Source organism: Oratosquilla oratoria, chromosome 18, assembly GCF_046742065.1.
Source record: "Oratosquilla oratoria isolate Oo_2021 chromosome 18, ASM4674206v1, whole genome shotgun sequence".
Classification (NCBI taxonomy): Eukaryota; Metazoa; Arthropoda; class Malacostraca; order Stomatopoda; family Squillidae; genus Oratosquilla; species Oratosquilla oratoria.
Window position 1 is genome coordinate 84,177 of NC_134794.1, and position 22,324 is coordinate 106,500.

At 42.8% G+C, this 22,324-nt stretch overlaps 1 long non-coding RNA gene across 1 annotated transcript; it reads right to left on the minus strand.

Moving 5' to 3' along the window:
* Nucleotides 1–682: 682 nt before the first annotated feature.
* Nucleotides 683–18,162, minus strand: LOC143034968 (uncharacterized). The gene is made up of 3 exons (XR_012967279.1): nt 17,779–18,162; nt 16,963–17,225; nt 683–809 (listed from the first exon to the last, which is right to left on the minus strand). It is a non-coding gene; the product is annotated as an uncharacterized LOC143034968 (long non-coding RNA).
* Between the last annotated feature and the right edge of the window lie 4,162 nt (nt 18,163–22,324).

A 22,324-nucleotide genomic window follows, 5' to 3' on the forward strand; every position in this document is an offset into this window, starting at 1 on the left:
CCATCTTAAGAGGGGAAAAGAACTTTTAGTATAAGTAAGATGTATTATCCATTTTTCCTTCCCTCTCTCTCCTTCATTTTTTTTCTTTTCCAATCCATTTCTCCATTCTATATCTCTCTACCTTCCCTTCTCCCCCCCTCTCTCTCTCCTCCACCTGTCCCTCTCCCTCTCTCTCTTGCCTTTATTCACACCCTCACGCATGGCGCACATAGTCCACGCTTCGCTGAGTTTGACGGGGCGTCTCCGGCATGTTACTTGAATGGCGCGAAGACATTCCACAGAGTGCTACGTTTGTATATTTAACCAACTGGTTGTTACGGAACTAAGATAATCTCGCGGAATCCTGTGTCTATATTTTCTTTCTTTCCTGATCCTAAATCCTGGGCCAACTTGAACTTTTATTTTCACTCTTAAATGCTCTGACCGGTGGAAATACACTGGAGGCTGAGAATCATCGGGTGTACTCAATAAACCTGTAGTCTTTCTCCATTTCCGATCAGGTCGGTATGCATTATCAACACCATTTCCAGAGAGAGAATATTTGACGCCCCTAAATAACAGAAACAGATTGAGAGAGAAAGAGAAATAGACTGAGAGAGAAATAGATTGAGAGAGAGAAAAATAGATAGAGATAGAGCAAATTCTTCAAGAATCTCAACTCAGTTACAAATTTACTTCTCTATTGTTCCTTGTCATCTTAGAGACGATCCGTTCCTTTCTTGAATCAACACCAGAAATACTTTCGAAATCAGCCAAATGTAATGGGATGCCATATTTCTTATAGCCCACTTCTTTTGTTTAGAGCTCCGCTGAAAAAAAAAATATATATATATACATATATATATACACACATATACATATATATGTGTGTCGCCATTTTCCCTTCCTAAAATTCTTCCCAAAGTTGGAGCCCTCAATTTAATGATCTAATAATGAAACATATGATTGTTTTATTGCGTACTCTATTGGTATATATTTTCGATCTCGCGCGCGCGCGTGTTTGTTTGTATGCGTGTGTGTGTCTGCCGCGAGCGCGCAGACAGTGATCGCTCTGTCCTTCCCATGACGGTGTCGTCTGCACTCCTGGCTGACCCCGAGGCATGACGTCCACATGGATACGGGACGCCACCCCCTCCCCCATCCCCGTGATGAGTGAGTGGCAGCTTGGGGGCGGTTTACTAAATTTGGCGACTCCACAACAGGTGGTCCTGGAGGCGTAATCACAGCAAGGCCACCCATGCCATTCGCGCCGGTGCCAATACGCTCACATGTGTCAGCACACTTGCGCACACACACACAAGCACACATAACACACACGCACGCACACAAGTCAGAAAAACATACACACACACTCACGCCAGTAATTTACAACGGACAGGACAAACAACCGAACTCCAAGGTTATCTTGTCTACGATGATTCGCTTTTGCGTCACGAACTCCCTTGTCCAAGCCAAAAGAACGATGTATTACGAAAAGAATTGTTCGATAAAGACACGGGAAGATCAAAATGAGTTCCTTTCATTCATTTTTTCGCCTTTCAGAGAGGCGTCAAGACCGCCAGTTGTCTCCTACCCATTGTTAGAACGAATGGGAAGATATCGATGCCCTTTTTAGATCTTGATGACTGGGTAGGGCAACGCAGTGCCAATCCTTGCCGAACTTGTTGACAAAAGGTATCATTAGTAACCTGTTATCCTTGACCAAGAACTATATTCATCGAGAGAAAGACAAGTTCGGCTTCGAGGTGCATCCTTCAGGTACAGTAATATCGGGGGGGGGGGGGAGTGCCTCAATCATCACATCTGAGCCCAATCCTGATCAATGCCGTTGTTGAGCATTGCGCAAGAGTCCCGTATCCGTCTAACGCCGACGTGACAAAGGACCTTGAAAGCTTCACGCGGCACAATACCTCCTCCACTCTGTGGAACAATGCACTCTGTCTGAATGTCAACAAAGTCAAGCTCCAAGGCTATGTGTATCGAGATGCAAATCCCGTCTGAGGCACTCTTAACGAATAGGTACATCGTTTCTTTGTTCGGCAGTTACATCGACCACGTGAGGCTTCTAGGGGGAAAGAGCCAGATTACACCTGATCCGAGTGTATGACATGCACCAACTGATTGATTAGGTCTCCAAGGCATCAGGCCAACAAGTTTATTGTTGCTCGACGTGCTCTGAAGATTTTCCATCACTACTAAATTTCATACAAATCATGGCGACCTGTAAGGTGCCAAGGGTGCCGAGTTAGTCTGTAAAGATCCTCCGGAACCTGTCTACCTGCACAGCATAGTGCTCGAGTCTATTTCGCCGCTGACAACCTGTGCTTATCTTTATAGGGACACTATCACACCGTAGAGGTGTGATAGTGATTAAGGTGGTAAAGGAGATATTTAAGAAAGATAGCAGAGGTCATTGAGTGTTTACCATTTTTCTTTTTACAATTTGTTTGCCAAAATAAATTGTAAAAACAAATACTAGACCTACAAGTCCCGATAAAAGAATCAATTTTGTGATATATTTTAGAAGCCGGAAGATTAGCCATGTATTAGTACGGAATAGTCCAAACGTGAAGAAAGAGTCGGGTCAAAAGTCGCATGTCCTCTAAAGATTCAATTGTAAACGAGGCCACTGGGCAACCCTCCCCTCCACCAATATCGACATAACGACTATGAAGTTGAGCATATGTCTCAGGTTCCATCTTTCGTCTGAAGCCCCAAGAACTCATTTACACCAGGACTTTAATAAGACAAATACTCACAGAATACACTGATATCATCACATCATGTCTGGACACTCCCGCCTCCCCACCCTGGAGGCCCTAAACATGAAACAAATGGAACCCAACATTAACATCCAGTCATCAGACTCACAAGCATTACCCAGCACGAGAAAGAACACGGCCCCTGGAACCAGCCAATCAGCGGCAAGGACGAGCGGAACAGACATAAGTGCGCCTTAATTATATACCGACCAGACCCGTACAGCCAGCATTCCCATCCCTTCCATCGAGACGACAAAATCCTAAAATCCTACTTATACGCCACTGAAGAAGAGTCAACGAGATTCGAAATCGCGATGTGGTAGCAGAGATGACCTCCTATGGAGAAATCATCTCATAGCCTGAAAAAAAGATAGTATCGTGGAAAAAAGAGAATATATAAAAGAAAATACAAAATGCTGCATTAGCCATTACTTTTAATGAAAGATGTTAAAGAGAAAACCTCCTGCCCATTCATACCCTACATAAATGATGTATATATATATATATATATATATATATATATATACATATATATATATATATATATATATATAAATATATATATATATATATATATATATATATATATATATATATATCTCGGAAAAATTCAAACACTGGACTCAGAGTATCAGAATTGTAATTAATTTCTTTACGTAATTCATAATTGGTTTCTTTTGTTTTATTGTTTTGACTTGTATCTATATGAGCGCAATGTTATTTTGTCGGGTATGTGATATTTGGTTCTTTTTGTTCCTTCTTTTTGTTTTGGTGGACCCTTAATACAAACTATGTAATTAATTATTTATGTCATTCAGAATTGTTTTTGTTTTGTTTTACCGTTTTGATTTGTATTGTCACTATAGAGTGCAGTGTTATTTTGTCGGGTTTGTGATATTTGGCTCTTTATGTTCTTTTATTTCGGTGATTTCATGTTTATGCAAACCTTGTAATTAATTTCTTCTTATAATTCAGAACATGATTTATTTTTTTGTTAGGATTTGTATTGTAGCTACAGAGGAGCGAATGACAGGAAGGAAGGTAGGAGTGATGGCAGGCGACTTGGGATAGGGGATTCTGCCTGGTGTGAGATTCTGTCATCATTAGCTTTTTGGATTTTAGTACCAGCATGTTCTTGTCTCTTATTTTTATTTATCTTTATATCTATTTATTTATTTTTTGTAATCCTTGCTCCATGTCGGGGAGTTTTACTAGTGTAAATTCTGTTAATCTGCACCTTTGTTCAATCTGTCACAGGGAACACCGGTTCAATAAATTGGTTCCTTTAGCTGATATTGTATAACCCTGAAGACGAACCCCGGACTGGGTTCGAAACGTCGGTAGTAAATTCTGTTACTCTGAGTCCAGTGTTTGAAAATTTTCCGACAACATGGCTCCTGGACTCCAGCTCTTTACGAACACACACACACACACACACATATATATATATATATATATATACATATATATACACACACATATATTGAAGCATGTAAGACATGACTGACAATGTGGTTAGGTAGACTTTTTTTTTTTTTTTTTTTTTGTCCTTATCAGGACATCCTCAGAGGGTGCATACGAAATGCAAAACAGTATCTTGTACACTCTCCGTGGCCTAGATTACCCTATTCTTCTGCAATCCACCTTCCTTTCACCCGTTCGCTCCTTATCACGAAGTATCAATCAGCTCACCGTTTTGGCTAATCTAATAAACCCATCTGATGGTTCCCGCATGGATGGGAAGCGATGTAAGGTGCTTCAATTATATATTCTCCTTCTCTTTACAGAGTCCTTTTTGGTGTACCTTTGTTGGTTTCCCAATCTGGTAGGTGGCCGCCATATTTATCTAGGTGGACCACTGATAATTGAGCTCTGATGTTTTTGTGCTCACTTGTCCCATTCTCAACTCCTCCGCCAGTTTTCCCGTAGCAACCTGAATGGGCAACTGTCACTTGGTATCTTATAAATCTGTCAGTTTTCATCTGCTGCAACCATGTCCTTGTTCCTCATCTTGACAACTCTATTCTAGTTCCTGAGGCGTACGCAATTCTTTATTCCAGCTCTGGTAAGAACTTGTCCTATCTTACCCGTGTGTCCTTATTTGGAAACGGAGAGAAATTCAGTTTTGTTGTTTCTGGCCTCTTTTTCCTCGATTCTCTTAGCTATCTTGAATGGTCCTTCTGGATAGCAGAATTTAGTGAATTCTTTGAAAAATGTAATCAAACTCGTCTTCGAGGAACTCTTCAAAATATATGTAGTACATCTTTAAGAATATATATATATATATATATATATATATATATATATATAAAACTTCACTCTTCACTTTATTTTTGCGAGCAGAGTAATAGTGGTTGTTGGTGCTCCTTCTGTGGACCAAGAATAAGGGCTTATTGTCCATCACACATCCGTATCTAGGATGGCTAATTTATTTCCCACTATGAACTGGATGTTCTGCTCGACCTCATTCAATCACCTCAGCCGTCGTGTATATAATCCTGTCGTCTAGATAATCTTTCGGAGCAATGACGAGGACATTATTCATATACCGGAGCCAAATAGTGGCCTGACCCATTATCCCCCTGAAATATATCTTCTTCAAGACCTCCATATAGAGTGACGCCAAAACCACACTGAGAGGGTTACCCATTTAAAGTCCCCAATGTTGACTTTAGTCTATTGTTAGATACGAGGGGTCCAAAATTTGCACACAAAGGTGCTTATTTCAAGCAATCATCATTTTTACTGGTAAATCTTCATCCTTCATATTTCTAATCACCTATCTTGTGTCAACGCCTCCTTCACTGAAACATCAGTGAATAAAGCTGCGACGTCATAGCTATCTATGATCTCCTGTGAGATATCTGTAGCCCTTAATCTGTCAAATTGTGATAACTTTTCAAATGAGAATTACTCACTGATCCTAGTCTAGAGGACAATGTTTTAGACAAGCAGTACGCCTGTCTAATCGTTCTCGAGGAGTAAATCACCCGAGAGCATTTATCGATAAATCATAAGGATCTTTTTCTCAAGCATCTGACAGGAACTATGCCAAAGATAAGATTTCACCGCAGATACCTTCTTGTCCTTGGTTCTTGGCAGCATCACCGTCACCAAAGCATTTGGGCACAGACAGACAGATAGACAGGCAAGAGCCAAGCCGGAGGTACTACATATAACGTAATCGCTGCATCTCACCGTCCCGTTTTCTTCTTCTTCCTCCTCCTCCTCCTCCATTCTCTCGAGATATTTTTTTCCCTACTCCAGTGGCGCCCTCGGCGGGGCACCCCTTCACTGAGAGTTACGCATGTGCACTGGTCATGCTGCATTGCCAAGGACATCAAACCTGTTCTCTATCTGGTGAGCTTGAAATACTTGCACACCCAGCTCACACCCTCACACATAAACATTATGAATGCACGCACAAACACACACACATTCACACACGCGTGCACGCACACACACACACACATGCTTACAGTACTTGAAGTTGTGATGGTAGAGGGAAATGACAGGACTTTAGGGAAAATGAGGTTTTGAAATAAATGAAAATGAAGGAAGGTGGCAAGGTACCTAGGTTAGATGAGTGCCATGCGGAATGTCTGACAAAGGAACCAACAGTTATGATGGATTGGCCACTGAGTTTGTTTAATATGTGCCTAAGGGAGGGGACTGTGCAGGAGAACTGGAAAATTGTTGTCCACTTCCACTTTACAAAGGTAAAGGAGGCGAATGTGAATATAGTGGTTTTAGAGGGATCAATCTGTTGAGTGTAACTGAAAAGATAGATGGGATGGTGTTGAGAGGAAAAGAAGGATTAACTGGTGAGGAAGAGTGTGTTTAGGAATGTAGAGGGTGCGTGGATATATTATATATATATATATATATATATATATATATATATATATATATATATATATATATATATATATATATATATATATCCATCAAGGTAAATATGCCGAAAGATTTTGGCAAAATGTAATTTTTTTTGTGGAGCTGGAGAAGTCCTCTGGTAGGGTCGACAGGAAGGCATTGTGGGAGGCATGGACTGGTGGGAAACTAGAAATGTTGAAAAGAACTGGTGAACAAGATTCATGAACTGTGTGACCATTACATGAAAGTGAAGTGACGAGAGATTGGAAGAAGGCTAATATGGTCCCATCTTATAAATGAGGAAATAAGAAGTAACGACTAAATTACAAATCTATGTCCTTGAACAGTATGATAGCTAAAAGATCTGCTAGAAAATTGTGAGAAACAGAGTGATGGAATGCTTTAAAGATAGGAAGGTACTGCCAGATGACCAATTTAGACTCAGAATAGGAAGATCATGGTCTACGAAATTGTCGATTTTTTTTTTACTCATGAACGATCTACATACTACAAAAGATGTGCGAAGGGATTATGTACAACTAAATCTTGTGAAAACTTTTAAAATAACTAGTAAAAGACTAATCTGAGAATTGATATATACAGCAGGACTCAAAAGGGAAGACGCTCCCGAAGAACAGATTAATGAGGGCGACTGTGAAAGAAATGATGTCAAATTTGAGGAAAAAGTGCGGAGTCCCTCAGGGTTCAATGATGACACCAGTAATGTTCTTGGCTCACGCTAAAGATAAATAGAACAAAAAGTTACACCAGTAATGTTCTTGGCTCACGCTAAAGACAAATAGAACAAAAAGTTACACCAATGCATTTGTTGATGATGCCAAGAACATGAAGAGAGTAAAAGATGGGGAGAATTGAAATAAAGGACTTCATTCGACCCTGGACCCACAATGCACGAGTGCCATATTCTTAGGAAATGGAATATCGCTTATTAATTCCAAACCTGAATACTTGTATGTATACAATTGAAATGTGAACGCACGCATGAGTATGCGGTATACTGCGCGATGATAAAATGTGCATAAAGTTTTCTGTTGCATATATGCATACACGAGACTCCATATGTATGCACGACACATACCTTCGTGGGTGAATGTATGTGAGCCGCATTTTTTTTTCTAAAGACTACGTGCCTGAGTATACGCTTGTGCAGTACATTATATTCACTGCTTAGTGGCGTTTACGTGTCCATACACATGGAGACACCTGCGCAGGTCCCACCTGGAAGTAGCTTCCCATGTTGCTAAGTGGATGTTTCAAGTTTGTTTGTATTCAGGAGGTGTCGAATTAGGATACTCTGACCGGGTGGGAGAGGCCTTGCTATGGGGGAGGGGGGAAGTAAGGAAGAGTGGGAGGTTCAAGGCTGCGCATCTGATTATTATCCTCTAAAGTTATATAAAGCCTACATGGCTCGAAGGATACACAACGAACAGAACTTGACCGGGCCATGTTGTTACTCAACAGCAGGTGTTCTCAATCTCGTTTGGTATCACATGCTCGGGTAATTTCGTTCCTTCATTTCCTCGGGATCAGTTCAATAAAGCAGGTAATTGCCCAGCATCTACTAAGTACAACAGTCCCATTTGTTACCCTAAGCTCCCAACCTTCCGTGAATCCTGATCAAACGAATGACTTATGTAGAGAGAGAGAGAGAATTAGATTACCTTCACTACTACCAAGGGGCCACGAAGGTGAACGGAAATGTCTGGCAGGAATGTGTGGTAAAGTGTCGCTCGCTACGAAAGGAGCCGATCGAGATAGGCTATTGTGACGATCGGTTAGTGGGTCACTTGATAGAGCATGAGGTAGACTTCTACCAATTTTGTTTACAACAATCCAATTACACAATATCCACCTTCGGGAAGCTACGAGTGTGTTAATAATGCTTTCTAAATCGTTTGACTAAACTGTCGAAACACACTTATCCCTTAGAAGACTTCGTCACACACACGCACAACTATGCAAAACGTGTCGCTGTAATCGGGGATGTCAGACGGAAAATGTAACGAAGATGTCAGTTGAAATGGTCTCCTTTCCTGCAGAAGGCCCTGCCCCCGAGGGAAGAAATCACGTAGGGAGGGAGGTATGCTTTGATCGGCGTCGCTTTGGATGACGGTGCACACTGCGAAGCGACCCAAGGCCAGTTAGGACAGGTCCTTCCACCCACCCACGACGACCCCAATCCCTAATGGACGGCGAATGACATCACCCAACAGAAAATGGGCGCAGCGAGAACCTCGGTGTCGTTTAATCTCTCATTACCGAAGTAAGGTAATTTCGGCCCCGTTTCTTTGCCTATTTATCTATCTACCAATCTGGTATTTATTTATTTACCTAATTATCTACTTATGTTTCTTTCTTCACTAATCTATTCATCTGTATTCTATCAATATTTATTACCTAATTAACTTATTAATTAACTAATTAATTGATTAATCAATTTGTGGATTGATGGACCTTATCTTGCTCTCCCTGATTGAAGTAGATATAGCAGCTTACGGAACGACACATCTGACCGGGTTTGTGAGGAAACTACGACTACGAAGACGAAGATGACAAAAATATGATCAACACACGAATAGACAAACCAATCGACATTTCGGTAAGCACTGTATAAGAGGAGACTTTTGTTTTCGTTTGCTGGTGAAGGAGGTGGAACTCGATCCATTCCAGATATTGAACCTTTCCGTAAAGGTGGCGACACACTAGGCATTTCTCGCTAGCATGCCACTTACTTTTTTGCTACTTCGTTTGAGAAGAAACGTCGTAGGTTACGTTCATCTAAACTTCCGTAAGAACATCCCAGCATTGGTGTCTAATATTCGTATTTTAGGTTTAACTTCTCTTAGCTCATCATTCAGCTTCTCACTATATGACGCAGGAGTAATTTGACACTTGGAAAATTGAAAAACAAAAGATCGTAACTGCAGTCGTTCCTACTCAAACGAAGTAGCAAAAGGAAGTAGCATGATAGCGTAGTGGTCACCACCTTCATTAGCTATTACCATCTCGCCGTTAGCGATGGCTCCAAATAAACCGTGTATGCATGATTGTATCCGGGAGGTTGGAGGTTCGATCTCGGCTTTCATGAAGGATGTCCATATTCGTGTAAACAGGTTTAATAGATATTCAATTCCTGAAGGGGCAACTGGGGGTGACTGGACGTGGCGCAGCAAATCAAAAGGCTCAATGTCACTACACATATATATATACATGTATAGAACAAATCACTAATTGCCGTGACATATTTCAAATAATCACATCCAGCTGTTGCGGAGGCTTAGGAGTCTTGCCACGCTGGTGTAGGGAATAGTTTTGAACCCTTTTCACCCTTTACGAGGCAAGATGGTAACCTGACTGGGTTCCTAAAGAGTCCCCGGACCCGGCCTCCGCGACTGCCGGATTTGATTATTTGAAAGATATCGCTGCAACCAGTGACTTACTCCTTGATAGTTACAAGTCCACTGATACGGTTGGGGATCAGATGGAACGAATAAAATATTCGGGACAGTTGCAGTCATTACAATCTCTAAAGGTCAACTTGGGTACAGATGGGCCGGTCCGCATGAAGGGGCAGCAAATAAACATAATCAACTGAACACCATTGCTGAACCTCTCCCCTAACCCCTCCAAGACGATCACAGGAAACAGGAAGCTTGAGCGTGCATGAGTAAGGTTCATTTTTGTGTGTTTTTGAGAACATGAACAATCACGGACCGCTTGAACGCTCTCCCAAAGACCTGGTGAAGGTGAGTACATGCAAATGTTGGCTATTCCTGACCAACGGCGTGCCCACCGATTGCCTGTCTGCATACTGACGAAGCCAGTCAACAGTGGAACTATCTGGACAATCCTCCCCCCCCCCCAATCTTGCGTACCAACGTATAATAAATCATCTACAATACTGACACTTTTACGTTTAGCAAAACCGGTGGAGCTAAAATTAGAATCCTGTCAACATTGGAAAATACTGGTTTACCGAGGAGTGAGGCATAAAAAAAGGGCATCACAGTAAACATGTCTGCAGGAGAGAGAGAGAGAGAGAGAGAGAGAGAGAAACTCCCGCAGACGCACGGAGAGGAAAACCAAGAGTTGTTCAACTATCATAATTCTTTACCTGTCCGAGCGGGTTAGAGCGTCGCTACTTGTGACGGAGGTCGAGGTGGTGGCGGCTCGAACCCTGCCACCGATGAGTTAAGCTAAGTGCGGTTCATTAAATTCAACGCTACAAAGTCCTCTGTAAGGGGCACCGTCCTAGTTTCCTGATAGGAGGGCGGGGGGGGGTCGAGACAATGGCCTTTACCCTACATAACGTTAGAACAAAAAACTTGCATAGCTGGCAATACGTGTGTTTGTATAAACCTTTTAAAATCAAGAGGTTGTTCACTTCCAGCAAACTTTGCATACTTACGTACCATGAATATCCAAGCAATCTCAACATTGGCACATCTCCCGGATTGGTGGACCACACGGGAATCTTGCCAACTGCTCTTTTCTTAGCCAATTGCCCAAACCATCACAGTATTCTTTAATCAACCTTATCTGCCAGCCCCTTCCCCATCCCCCATTCTCCTCAACACCTACTCATTTCTCATTCTATCCATCCTCGTAACTTCTTAAACACTTCATCCCAAACACATTTAAATTCCTCATGCTTCTCTCTGCCTCCTGTCTATCTCTTTCCCCTTCTGCATCTTAATCCTCTGTCCGATAGTGTTGTATGCACAATCACGTCTTCACATAGTCTTCTCTGCGTCCAACCCCGTGCCTATTCTTCGCGACACTCTTCATTCCTCTAAAACATTTACTTGTTTGTCTCTACAGTTCAACGCCACCCACGCTCCTCATTTCTTGTTACGTCTAAATATATAAAACTATCACATAACTTCAGCCTCTCTCCTTTCAAACTTACCTCCAACTCACTGCCCTCTTCACCCCTTGTACATCTCATCACCTTAAATGTATCCACACTTCATTTCAACTTCCTCCTTTCACATACACTCTCAAAGTCCGGCACCGGCTGTCTTAGACCCTTCTCTGATCCAGCAACAAGCGCAGTGTCATCACCTCTTGCTGACCATATCAATAGTCCGCCCATCACTCTCGCATTTACTTCCCGTACCACCCCATCCATGCATGTACAAGATGAATGTGTAATGGAGACATTACACAATCACCTTCATTTTAAACTACTCATTCTCACCATTTCCAGTCCTAACCCAAGCTCTACTACTCCCATCCCAAGCCTTATCTGCGAGGATTTTGTTTTTGACTTGTCATATGAAGAAAAAAAAAAAAAAAAAAAAAACATGAAGTCCTTCTCCACTACCCAGTGCCCTGTGAATTTTCTCAACTTCTTATACAGCCACCCAGACAAGCGTAACACCTCCCTGGCTGTCATTTTTATACACTTTAGAAAAGGGTTTGACCTTGTTGACCACACTGTTAGTCATTCCCAAGGCTATACGACCAGGGCCATCCGCACCTGACAGCGTGGCTGGCCGACTTCCTCACTGGGCGATAGCAGGCCGTCAGGTATCGGGGGTCGATATCCTCCTTCCTTTCCCTGATCTGTGAGGGTTCCCCATGACACTGTGCTTTTTCGTCCTTTTCAACAATGCCCTCTCGAACACCCCGCATCGCTGGAAGTATGTTGATGACAGTACCATTGTCATTCCCGTCAATACCAGGCAGCCTGACTACTCACCACTACAGTCCACCCTGGACAAGCTAAAGACCGTGGTGATGAACTTCTCTACGTCCCCACAGGGGGTGACTCGTCCCCAACTGTCAGTAGTTAGGCGCTCATCCCCTCCAAGTGGTTCAGTTCACTAGGCTTCTCTTTGTAACTGGAAGCAACATATCAACAACACAGTGAAGACAGCCTCATACCATGTTGCGATATTACTCAGGTTACTAGGGACGTCAGCGGAGGAGCTACGTGGAGTCTACCCCACCTTTATACTAACCCTGTTCTCATGTACACTTCCCCAGTGTAGCCCCCTCGTTCACCCTCACACAAAAGCAACAACTAGAGAGAACACGGAAGAGGGCGTGCAAAGATCATCTTGAGACCTTGTTACGATGGCCATAACAACGCCCTAACCATCCCGAACTTCTTAAGGCTGTCTGAGAGGCCTCGGGAGGAAATGAGGAAGTCTGGGGAAGATCTAATCACTCACCCGTCAGTCCGACACTTCCTCCCACCCGACGCTCCCTTACCACGCCACCCTACCGGGCACAACAACAAACTTGAGCCCACAAGAGCGCCGAGGGCCAACCGCTACAAGAACAGCGTCATTCCGTCCAGAGTACATATCATTAACCTAATTTAATCTAGTCCTACCATTAGCTCAAATTGTACATTGCCAGTGTATCAACGTTAAGACAAGATTACTATTCGCTGGGTCCCTTTTTCTCTCTCTATTATTCCTAGCAAATTTGTTTATATCTTAAAATTTATATATTTCATCTAAGCCAGTAGTTTTTAACTTTTCTGGAGGTACTGAACCCTGCAAGTTTCATCAGTGCATCCACCTACTCCTTAATTGGAAAAATAAAATATTCCTTCAAAATATAGGTATGTATCTTTAGTGCACAAAATGAACCATGCATCAGTTCCATACATATCCAGTGATCAAAGAACAAAAACAACAATGCGTGTATTTCATACAAAAACAAAACTCAATGGATATTTACTCCAATTCAATGTGAGTTTTGCGGTCGCTTCTCAGACAAATTCAGAAATGCGCGGTTGCATCTTGTCAAGTGCCACTCTAGTATCATTTTTGCAACAAATCCTGTTCTTTTTTCGTGTGTGTGTGATTCGCCATGGTCTATGATCATGTGTTGGACTCGTGCGTGTGATTCACCATGGTCTTGGATCACGGGTTGGACTCGTGATCGACAGCTATTTCCCTTCCGGAAGAGAGTTCATAATGACCGATCTGTGGATAATGCTGTGACCTTACACGCACACGTACACACACAACCAACGAGTTGAAGTAACGACTTGCAGCGCAGCGATACTGAAATTATTTCAGCCCTGGACAGGATTTGAACTCGGACCGCTGTAGCAGCGGATTAGCCACGGTCTTTGATCACGTTTTGATCGTGTGTGTGTGTGTGTGTGTGTGTGTGTGTGTGTGTGTGTGTGTGTGTGTGTGTGTGTGTGCGTGTGTGTGTGTGTGTGTGTGTGTTTGTGTGTGTCGGCCAACCCCCTGAGACTGACTCATCGAACCCAGGCTAAACATTTGTAATGACAATATTTCCCTACAGATGGGGCCATATATAACCTCCGAGCTCTCACCTGGGAGGGAAACATCTGTCGATCACGCATCCAGCATATGATCAACATGGTGAATCACGTTGGTCTGTAGTTGGAAACGTATTCACATTTCTGCGTAGCATAACCTGGGTTGCGTGCGTCCGTAGCAGTTTTTTTTTTTTTTTTTTTTTTTTTATGGACAGAGATGACGATCCTCTTCGCCACGTAAGTCTGTCCACAGACGATCTGGGTAATGTCGTGTTTTTTTTTTTTTTTTTTTTTTTTATCATCCTGTAGGGAGACTTGGGTCTCAAAACGATTCCATGTTTTGGTCCGAATCTGCGTTTCCGTCTCAGCTTACACTGTAGTGAAAGTGCGTTGGTATTTGTTAAATACTTCAATTATATCTGTTAATTGTAACAAAGCAAGCTTTTGTTCTGTAGTGTGAGATCCACGGTGCATTTATGAACGTATCCTAGCATTTATCTTTTTCTTAAAACATTATGTTATGTTTACATTACAATCCTCGGCTAGGAATGTCTGCGAGTATATTCATACGATCAAAATTGTGTCTAGGTTATTGCGCACACCTAGGCATATCATGTTATTGCAAACAAACGTGCATATCTGGGTTACTGCAGAACGTATCTTGGTTGTGCATATATGTACAATTAATTACAAACACACAGCAAGGTTAATGAAAACACACGTGCGTGCATCTATGCGTGCGGAAATCTAGGTTATTGCTAATATGTATGGTTACGTGACCGTACTGCACAATCTCCAACATACACAGCCGCATGGCCACTAGTGAGAGGCCCGGTTGAAGGCGTGCGCACTGTGCGTTCGTTTGTTTGTGTGGCCAGGCAAACTGCGCAACAGCTCACGGATGGGAAAAGGGAGGTGGGGGAGGGAGGGAAGGAGAGACGCGTGGGGGGGACGGGGAGGGAAGACAGGAGGGTGAGGAGGAGAAGGTAACGTGCTTTCCGAAGGCGGGGAGGAGGTGCTAGTGACTGAGAGTATCGGCGAGTTAGTGAGGGTGGGGGAGGGTAACAAGACGATTAGATGATGTAAAACATCTGGAATATGTAGCGTATGGAGATGAGGGGGATAGCAATAATGCAGTCATAAGGAACATTGCATGACTAGATATTAGATACACAGGAGAAATTTTATATTGATGTAACAGAGGTGATTATAAAGTTGGATACGAAGAGAGAATAAAATGAAAAAATATATATATATATAAAAAATGGGACTACAAAGAAGAAGGGTGAGTTGAACGAATGAATAAGTTACCATTTAAAATTATTTTGGTTGCGAATTATTCGCAGTGTGGTAGGCTGGAAAATAAAATGAAATAGTATGTAATAGATGAGCTTTGGGGAGGTACAGTGTACAGAGGGGCATTTGGAAGCGGATTTTGGGCGGAACGGCGGGAAACGCCTACGTAGCGAGTGGTTGTTGAGAATTTGAATTCATATGCAACCCCATGTTCTTCCCCGAGCGTTGATTGTGTACGCCTGTCATTTGTACACTTTTAAGTTGTTTTTCATTACTTCATTGCATTAATAAGAATTTGCACGTGATCACTGTTTAAATTCCCAGCCTAGTGATAAATTGTAATTCTGATGTCTATGGAAAGCATCTGAGGAACGTGTATGCTATAATTAGATCCTGTGTAACCCACAGATTCTCATGCTGAATTGTCGGAACATCGCGGCTTTCCATATGTACGGGGAAATATGACAAGAAAAGGAAGTACCTAGAGGGGATGAGAGGATGATGAAGAAAACGATAAAGAGAAGGAAAAAATATATAAACTGTAACAGAAGGAAGAAATGGGGCATTGGAGGGAAATTCAATAAGGGAAAGGTTAAAAACGCATAAACAAAGAAGTGTGGGGGTGAGTTTGCGTGAGTGTCTGTGTGCATGTGTGTCACCACGGTCTTGGATCACGTGTTGGATCCGTGATCGACAATTATTACCCTTTCAATTGAGAGATCATATGGGGCGATGTATGAGTAATGCTGCGCACCACACACACACACACAACTCCTTGCCCACCTGAGCTGGAATGTCGGTTCGCAGTACAGTGACGCTGTTTTTTTTTTTTTTTTTTTTAGCTCTGGGCGGGACTCGAACTCGGATCGCTGAATTAGCGGTCGAGAACGTCACCACTGCACCGTCGAGCCTACGTGTGTGTGTGTAAGATATGCTCGTGATCGAAGGCTTAATTTCTTGGTGTGTGCGTGCGTGCGTGCGTTTACCTAATTGCAGCATATAGGAAAAGAACAACGCTCGTAGGGTCCCGTCGTTTAATCTCTAATTCCCATACAAAACCAAACTCAAATTAATGTACAGTCCCAACTAAATATATATATATACCCTTGATTTCCAATTTCCATATTTGGATTTGAATTCACGTATTGTTTAAGTTTGGGCTATATCACCTTCCAAGTTATTCCCATCTTTAATCCATAGATCTCTTCCGTCAATGCAATATATCCCCTTTAGAGACCTGAATAAATCGTATCACCTCTTTCTCTTCGATCTTTCAAACTTGGCAGATCCAGTCTTTCCTCATATGGTTTATCTGCCAGGATGGGGGACCAGTTTGGTTGCTGCTCTTTGTATTCTCGCAATCTTGTTTATATCCTTTAGCCTCTGTGTGTGTGTGTGTGTGTGTGTTGGTTTTGAGAAGTGTGGGGGAGAGTTTGTGTGAGTGTGTGTGCATGTGTGTCAACACGGTCTTGGATCACGTGTTGGATCCGTGATGGACAATTATTTCCCTTTCAGATGAGAGATCATATGGGGCGATATGAGTAATGCTGCGCACCACCTTATACACACACGCACAACTCCTTGCCCACCTGAGCTGGAATGCCGGTTCGCAATACAGTGATGCTGGTGTTCAGGTGGTAAAGTCGGATACATTGAAATTGGGAAAATTGGGGTGGACTCTGTCCTATGCCAGCCTAATTATAATTGTATTGCCCAATTCATGAAGAGACAGCGAAGAGACTAGTTTGGGCCTACCATAACAACTAAGAGTTTGATCCGGGCAGAAGACATGAACTGGGTCTTCAATTGTCGCACTGCTCGCCGTGGTGATCTGATCAGAACTGCGCCATTTCTTCTCCCTCCTGACTAACCGTGATAGACGCGGGAGTGGCTTGCCTCCTCTGATGATGATGCCACGAGGGAACGGGATCCGGTCTATTTCTTATTTAAATTAGTTGGGGCTGCCGTCCTTACAAGTGAGTACTTTGTGGATTTATCCTTTTAGTGGCCCGTCGCTGCTGAAAAGATAGAATAAATCTGTAAGCAAGGACATAAATCAAAATATACATAGAAAATAAATTACGTTATACGTAATGTGATGCAGTAAAAAAAAATTGAAATTGTATGGAATAAAAGTCAGTAGATGAGTATATAGAATAAGCGTCCGGGTACTGGGTTGATTGAGTACATAAAGAAATAGACCAACACAGGAAAAATTCAATCAAACAAAAGGACATGTAAATAGAAAACAAACAAACATATTAGACCTCGCGGTCGGCCCAAACTGGCGCCGTCTCCATCCCAGTCAGACATACCAACCGCGGCGTTTGGATTTTTTTTTTCTTCTTCTAAATCGGGCTACTTGCGCGCACGCGCAGTCACTCCTGAATATGAGAGGTAAACAAAGGGAGTTGTCACCTAACGAATTATTAGGCAAGGTCGGCTCTGCCTCTCACGTCATGTGAATCCTTTATCAAGATAAGGAAAGTGAACCTCCGTCCATGTGTATTGGAATCCACAGTGCATGATTACAATTTAGTAACAGATTATGTTATTAGTAATTAAACTCACCAAATTTATACAAATCGTTTGGCATCAGCGACAACAAATTCCGTCCAAAGGATGGCATAGGCCAGCAAGCCCAGCTCATGTATCTCACTACGTTCTCTGCAAGGCCGCCAGGCAGAAGTTACGTCCATTTAGGCAGTTCTAGCACGTACAAGGATTAGGGTTAAAAGGTGCCACTGTACCAAAGGAATCAATAATAAAAAATATCATGTCAGTAATAACAGTGATGTTGATGTTGGTAATGATTGTAATGATAATTGTAATGGTGATAACAATGGCGATGATGATTATGCCGGTACCAGAAATGGCAATGGTGATGATGGTTATAATAATAGGCGGGGAGGGGGGTGGCATTAACCCACACCATGCTGACTACATTAATACTTTACTTTCACAGAAATTATAATGTAATTATGATTACAGTAATAAGCGGGTGTCATCTCACACTATGGTAATATCAATTATTGACTACGAGGGAACCAGTAATAAGAGGGTGACACTATGGTGATATCTTTAGCATTGTTATTGACGAAGAGGGAACCAAGTCCTTGTCAAATCTCGAGTTTTTTTTGTCGACGTGAATGGGTGACTACCCAACTGCGCGCCAAGTGGCCCAGGGATGCATTTGGCCGCCCTCGGTCACTGAGAACGCCGTTGCACCCGCCGGGGGTCGGACGGTTTGCCGGCGGACGCGCACCACCACGCCACGAGGTGATCCCGCAATCTAAGGAAAAGCTCCATGGATACGTTATTAAACAGGAATTCACGAGGGCAACCAAATGTGTGACCCGGTTAAGAACAATCACAACTGGCGTGCATGAGGGTGAACATAGATTAGATGGCGACAGTGATAAGATAGAATCACTGAAGTTCAATCTCCGTTCGAATAATATCAGGAAGCCTTGATTGTCGTCAGATTAGAAATGACAATAATGTCCATGTTCACCAGTCTCAGGGCCATAACAGGCTTAGGTGTTAAACTGGCGATCTGTCACTCGGCCAATGTAACCCACTGACGAACACAAATGTCTCTCAAAGACTTCAGGATAAATTAAACGATCTGATATAGTGTGTGTGTGTGTGCGCGCGAGCGTGTGTGTGTATAGGTGTGTGTGCATTAAGAGTGTCTATGTGTGTGCCTGATGTGTGTTTGTGTGTGTGTAATTCACCACTGTCTTGGATCACGTGTTGTACTCGTGATCGACAGCTATTACTTTCCCATGAGAACACATATGACCCGATTAAGGGTAATGCTATGACTTCGCACACGCACACGCACACACACACACACACACACACACAAAACTACTTGGCCACCAGGGTTGGAGTGCCGGCTCGCAGTACAGCAATGCTGAAATATTAAACCCTTAGCGGGACTTGAACTCGGATCGCTGAATTTGCTGTTGAGAACGGCACCACTGTACCGTCAAGTGTGTGTGTATAATTACTGTTGTAATTATCATTATTGGTATAGCTGCTATTATTGTTACTGTTATCATTATTATTATTATTGTTATTTATATATATTGTTTGTTTTTCCTTCATCCCATAACATATCCTCTCTGTACATTTTTATGTAATATTTTATGTAAATATCAACATACCACCTCCCTTTTCCTTTCCATGGTGGGGAGTTTAATTAATTAATTAATTTATTTATTTATTTATTTTTTTGCCACTCCTGTTTTATCAGTCAGTCCTTATTTTGGTTGCTGCTCTTTGAATTCTCTTGATTATTCAAATATAAAACTCGCCTTTCTACTCCCACGCTGTGTAAAGTGTGAAACCCCTGATTGGGCAAAGCCTTGTTAGTTGAGGCGTTGGGTCGCCTCTGCGTCTGACCAGGGCTATCGGGAATCGAACTTATGACCACGTCCAAGACGGTATCCACGTGGCCCATGTTGTATATACATTATATATGTATACATATATGAGTAAGGCGGAAAACGAAGACACGGGTCTAGTTCCGAGTTTATTCCTGACCGGTTTCGCTTTGTCTCTATGTGTATTATGTGTATGTGTGTGTGTGCGCGCGCGCGCCTAAGAAAGGGGAATGTGGCAGAGGACTGGAGGAGTGCTCCTACTGTTCCGTTTTACAAAGGAAAAGGGACCTACAACCACTGAAACATTTCTCGAGGGATCAATCTGTAAAGTGCAGCCAGAAAAGCATATGAGGGGAATCATAATTGAGAGGACTAGCGAGAGAACAGAGGGAGTGATTTGAGGAGAACAGTGTGGGTTTAGAAGACAGGATGCGTCAATCAAACTTTTGTAGTAAGGAATATGTAAGAAGTGTTTGGTAAAAGGTAAGGATGCCTTTTGAGCTTTTATGAATCTGTTGATGGTTTATGACAGGATCGATAGAATGGCATTGTGGGGGGGGGGCACTGCAGATGTATGGAATATGGGGAAAGCTGTTAAGCGCAGTATTTTTTTTACGTGAGTGGTAGACCTTGTGTTAGGATTGGAAATGGTGAGAGTGAGTGGTTTCAGTAGGGGATTGGAGCTGGTCAGTGAGAATGGTGGAAGGTGAGCCAGTTGTTTTCTGGTGAAACTACGCTTGAGGCTGGGTCAAAAGAGGTCTAAGGCCGTTAGTGGTGGAGTTCAGGAGAGTATGTGACAGGAAAAGGCTGAAAGTCAATATGGGTAAAGGCAAAGTTGTCATATGTATGAGAGGTGAGAGTTGCGGTTGCAGTGAACTGGAGGTACGCCTTAAAGGAGAGAGGCTAGAGGAAGTGGACTGTTTTAGGTATTTAGGGTTACATATAACAGGAGATGGATGAGTGAAGGTGACTGAAGAATGAGGGAAGCAAGTAAATGTGTCGGGGGGGGGGATGAAATGTGTCAAGGGGGCAGACAGGAAGAACTTAAATGCGTTTGAGATGAAGTGCTTCAGAAGTGTGCTGGTTATAAGGATGGATAAGGTGAGAAATGAGGAGGTGAGTCAGAGAGCGATGGAGAAAAGGGAGCTGTTAGACAGAGTTAATGAAAGAATATTGAGATAGCATGTGCTTTCGGGGAAAAAAAATCGAGTGAAGAATGGCTAGCGAAAAGTGTCCGGAGGAATGGATCGAGTGAACATCAGGGGAAGACCAAGATGGGGTAAAGGTGGCCTTCTGTAAAAAGGGAATAGGGAAAGCAAGAGATACGTGTGAGTGGAGAATTGTTGGGAATGTATGATAAATTGACGAAGCTCAAAGGAATTTCTCCTGGTCCCCTCTACTTCTCGTGAATGGCCGAGGAAGGAAAGTCCCCAGTGAGTGAAGCGGTGTGGGTAAACCAGCCTCGGCTCTCGGCCTCTGCTGTGGGTGTGCTGTGACTTGCTACATTGTTTCTGACCCGGGAAGTAGGCAGATACTTTCATCTTTCGAATTGTTCGGCATCCGGTTGGCATTCAAATCCATGAATAGCTATCGCAGGGCTGCTTAATGATCCACAAGGAAGGCAAAGCTACATGAACTGCATCTCTCAGAAACTTCATAATTGATCTGTCGTAGGAGGGCAGTGCTGACCTGGCGCTGTGTGGCCCTCTGCAGTGTCCATAGGGAGATAGAGCTTCACAGGCATTGAAGAAGAAGAAGAGCGCCAGTTAGCAAAGCCAAGCGCTATGTTTACATTTTTGTAATCGATCACCCCTCGTTCCCACTGAAGGAAGCGATTCACCCATAAGTAAAATAGCGTGTTATAGTGCACTATTTTGGTTTTTACAAGTTACAAGAGTCAGAAAATTTTGTTCGTAACTGAAGCCACATGAAAACGTAATTTGAAAATCGATGTAAGGGGGAACAGTGGAAAAACAGCTGCGGACGAGTCAGGTTTTAAAGGACATATACACTAGTAAAAACGCTAAAATTATGAATGGCGGAAAATGTAGGGATAACAGTTAATAATACCCTCTAGACCGCGACTGAAGTTAAATCTACATGTCTAAATGAACATGTGTGTATTCAACTTATGTTGCAATCACATGTGATCAAATATTTGATACATCTGTCGACTATGGGGGGAAAAATCCTACCATCAGACTCAACTACGTTCTACAATCCAGTGAGTTGTGTCGATTATCTTATGTAACCAAAGAAACGTTGGATAAAGAATCAAAACGGCTCGGTCTAAGCAAGAGTACTTAACGACTGGAATAGACTTAGTACCCATGCAGTGAGCGCTGAAAGTATTGGTTGTTGTAAGAGAAGACGAGATGACTTCATGGATAGGGTGATAGGTGGTCATGGACATGGAACTGCCAAGTGTAGGCCTTATGGTATCTTGCAGTCTCCTTATGGTCTTAAGAAATGAAGACGGGACTTCAAAGGAGCCGAACTGGCGCTTACGAGGAGCTGTCACGATATTTCAAACAGATTGGTTTAACGCATCTCGAAAACGAAAGCCTTGGTGAGGCTGGTGGGGAAGGGGGGAGTTGTAATGGTCTGCAGGTGTGCGGGTAGTAGCCCACATTCCACCTCCATCCTTCTGGTGGCGTCATCGGAAGCGTGCTGGTCTCGCATTCGCTTCATTGAGGGTTCGATTCCCGCACTTCTCTCCGATTCCC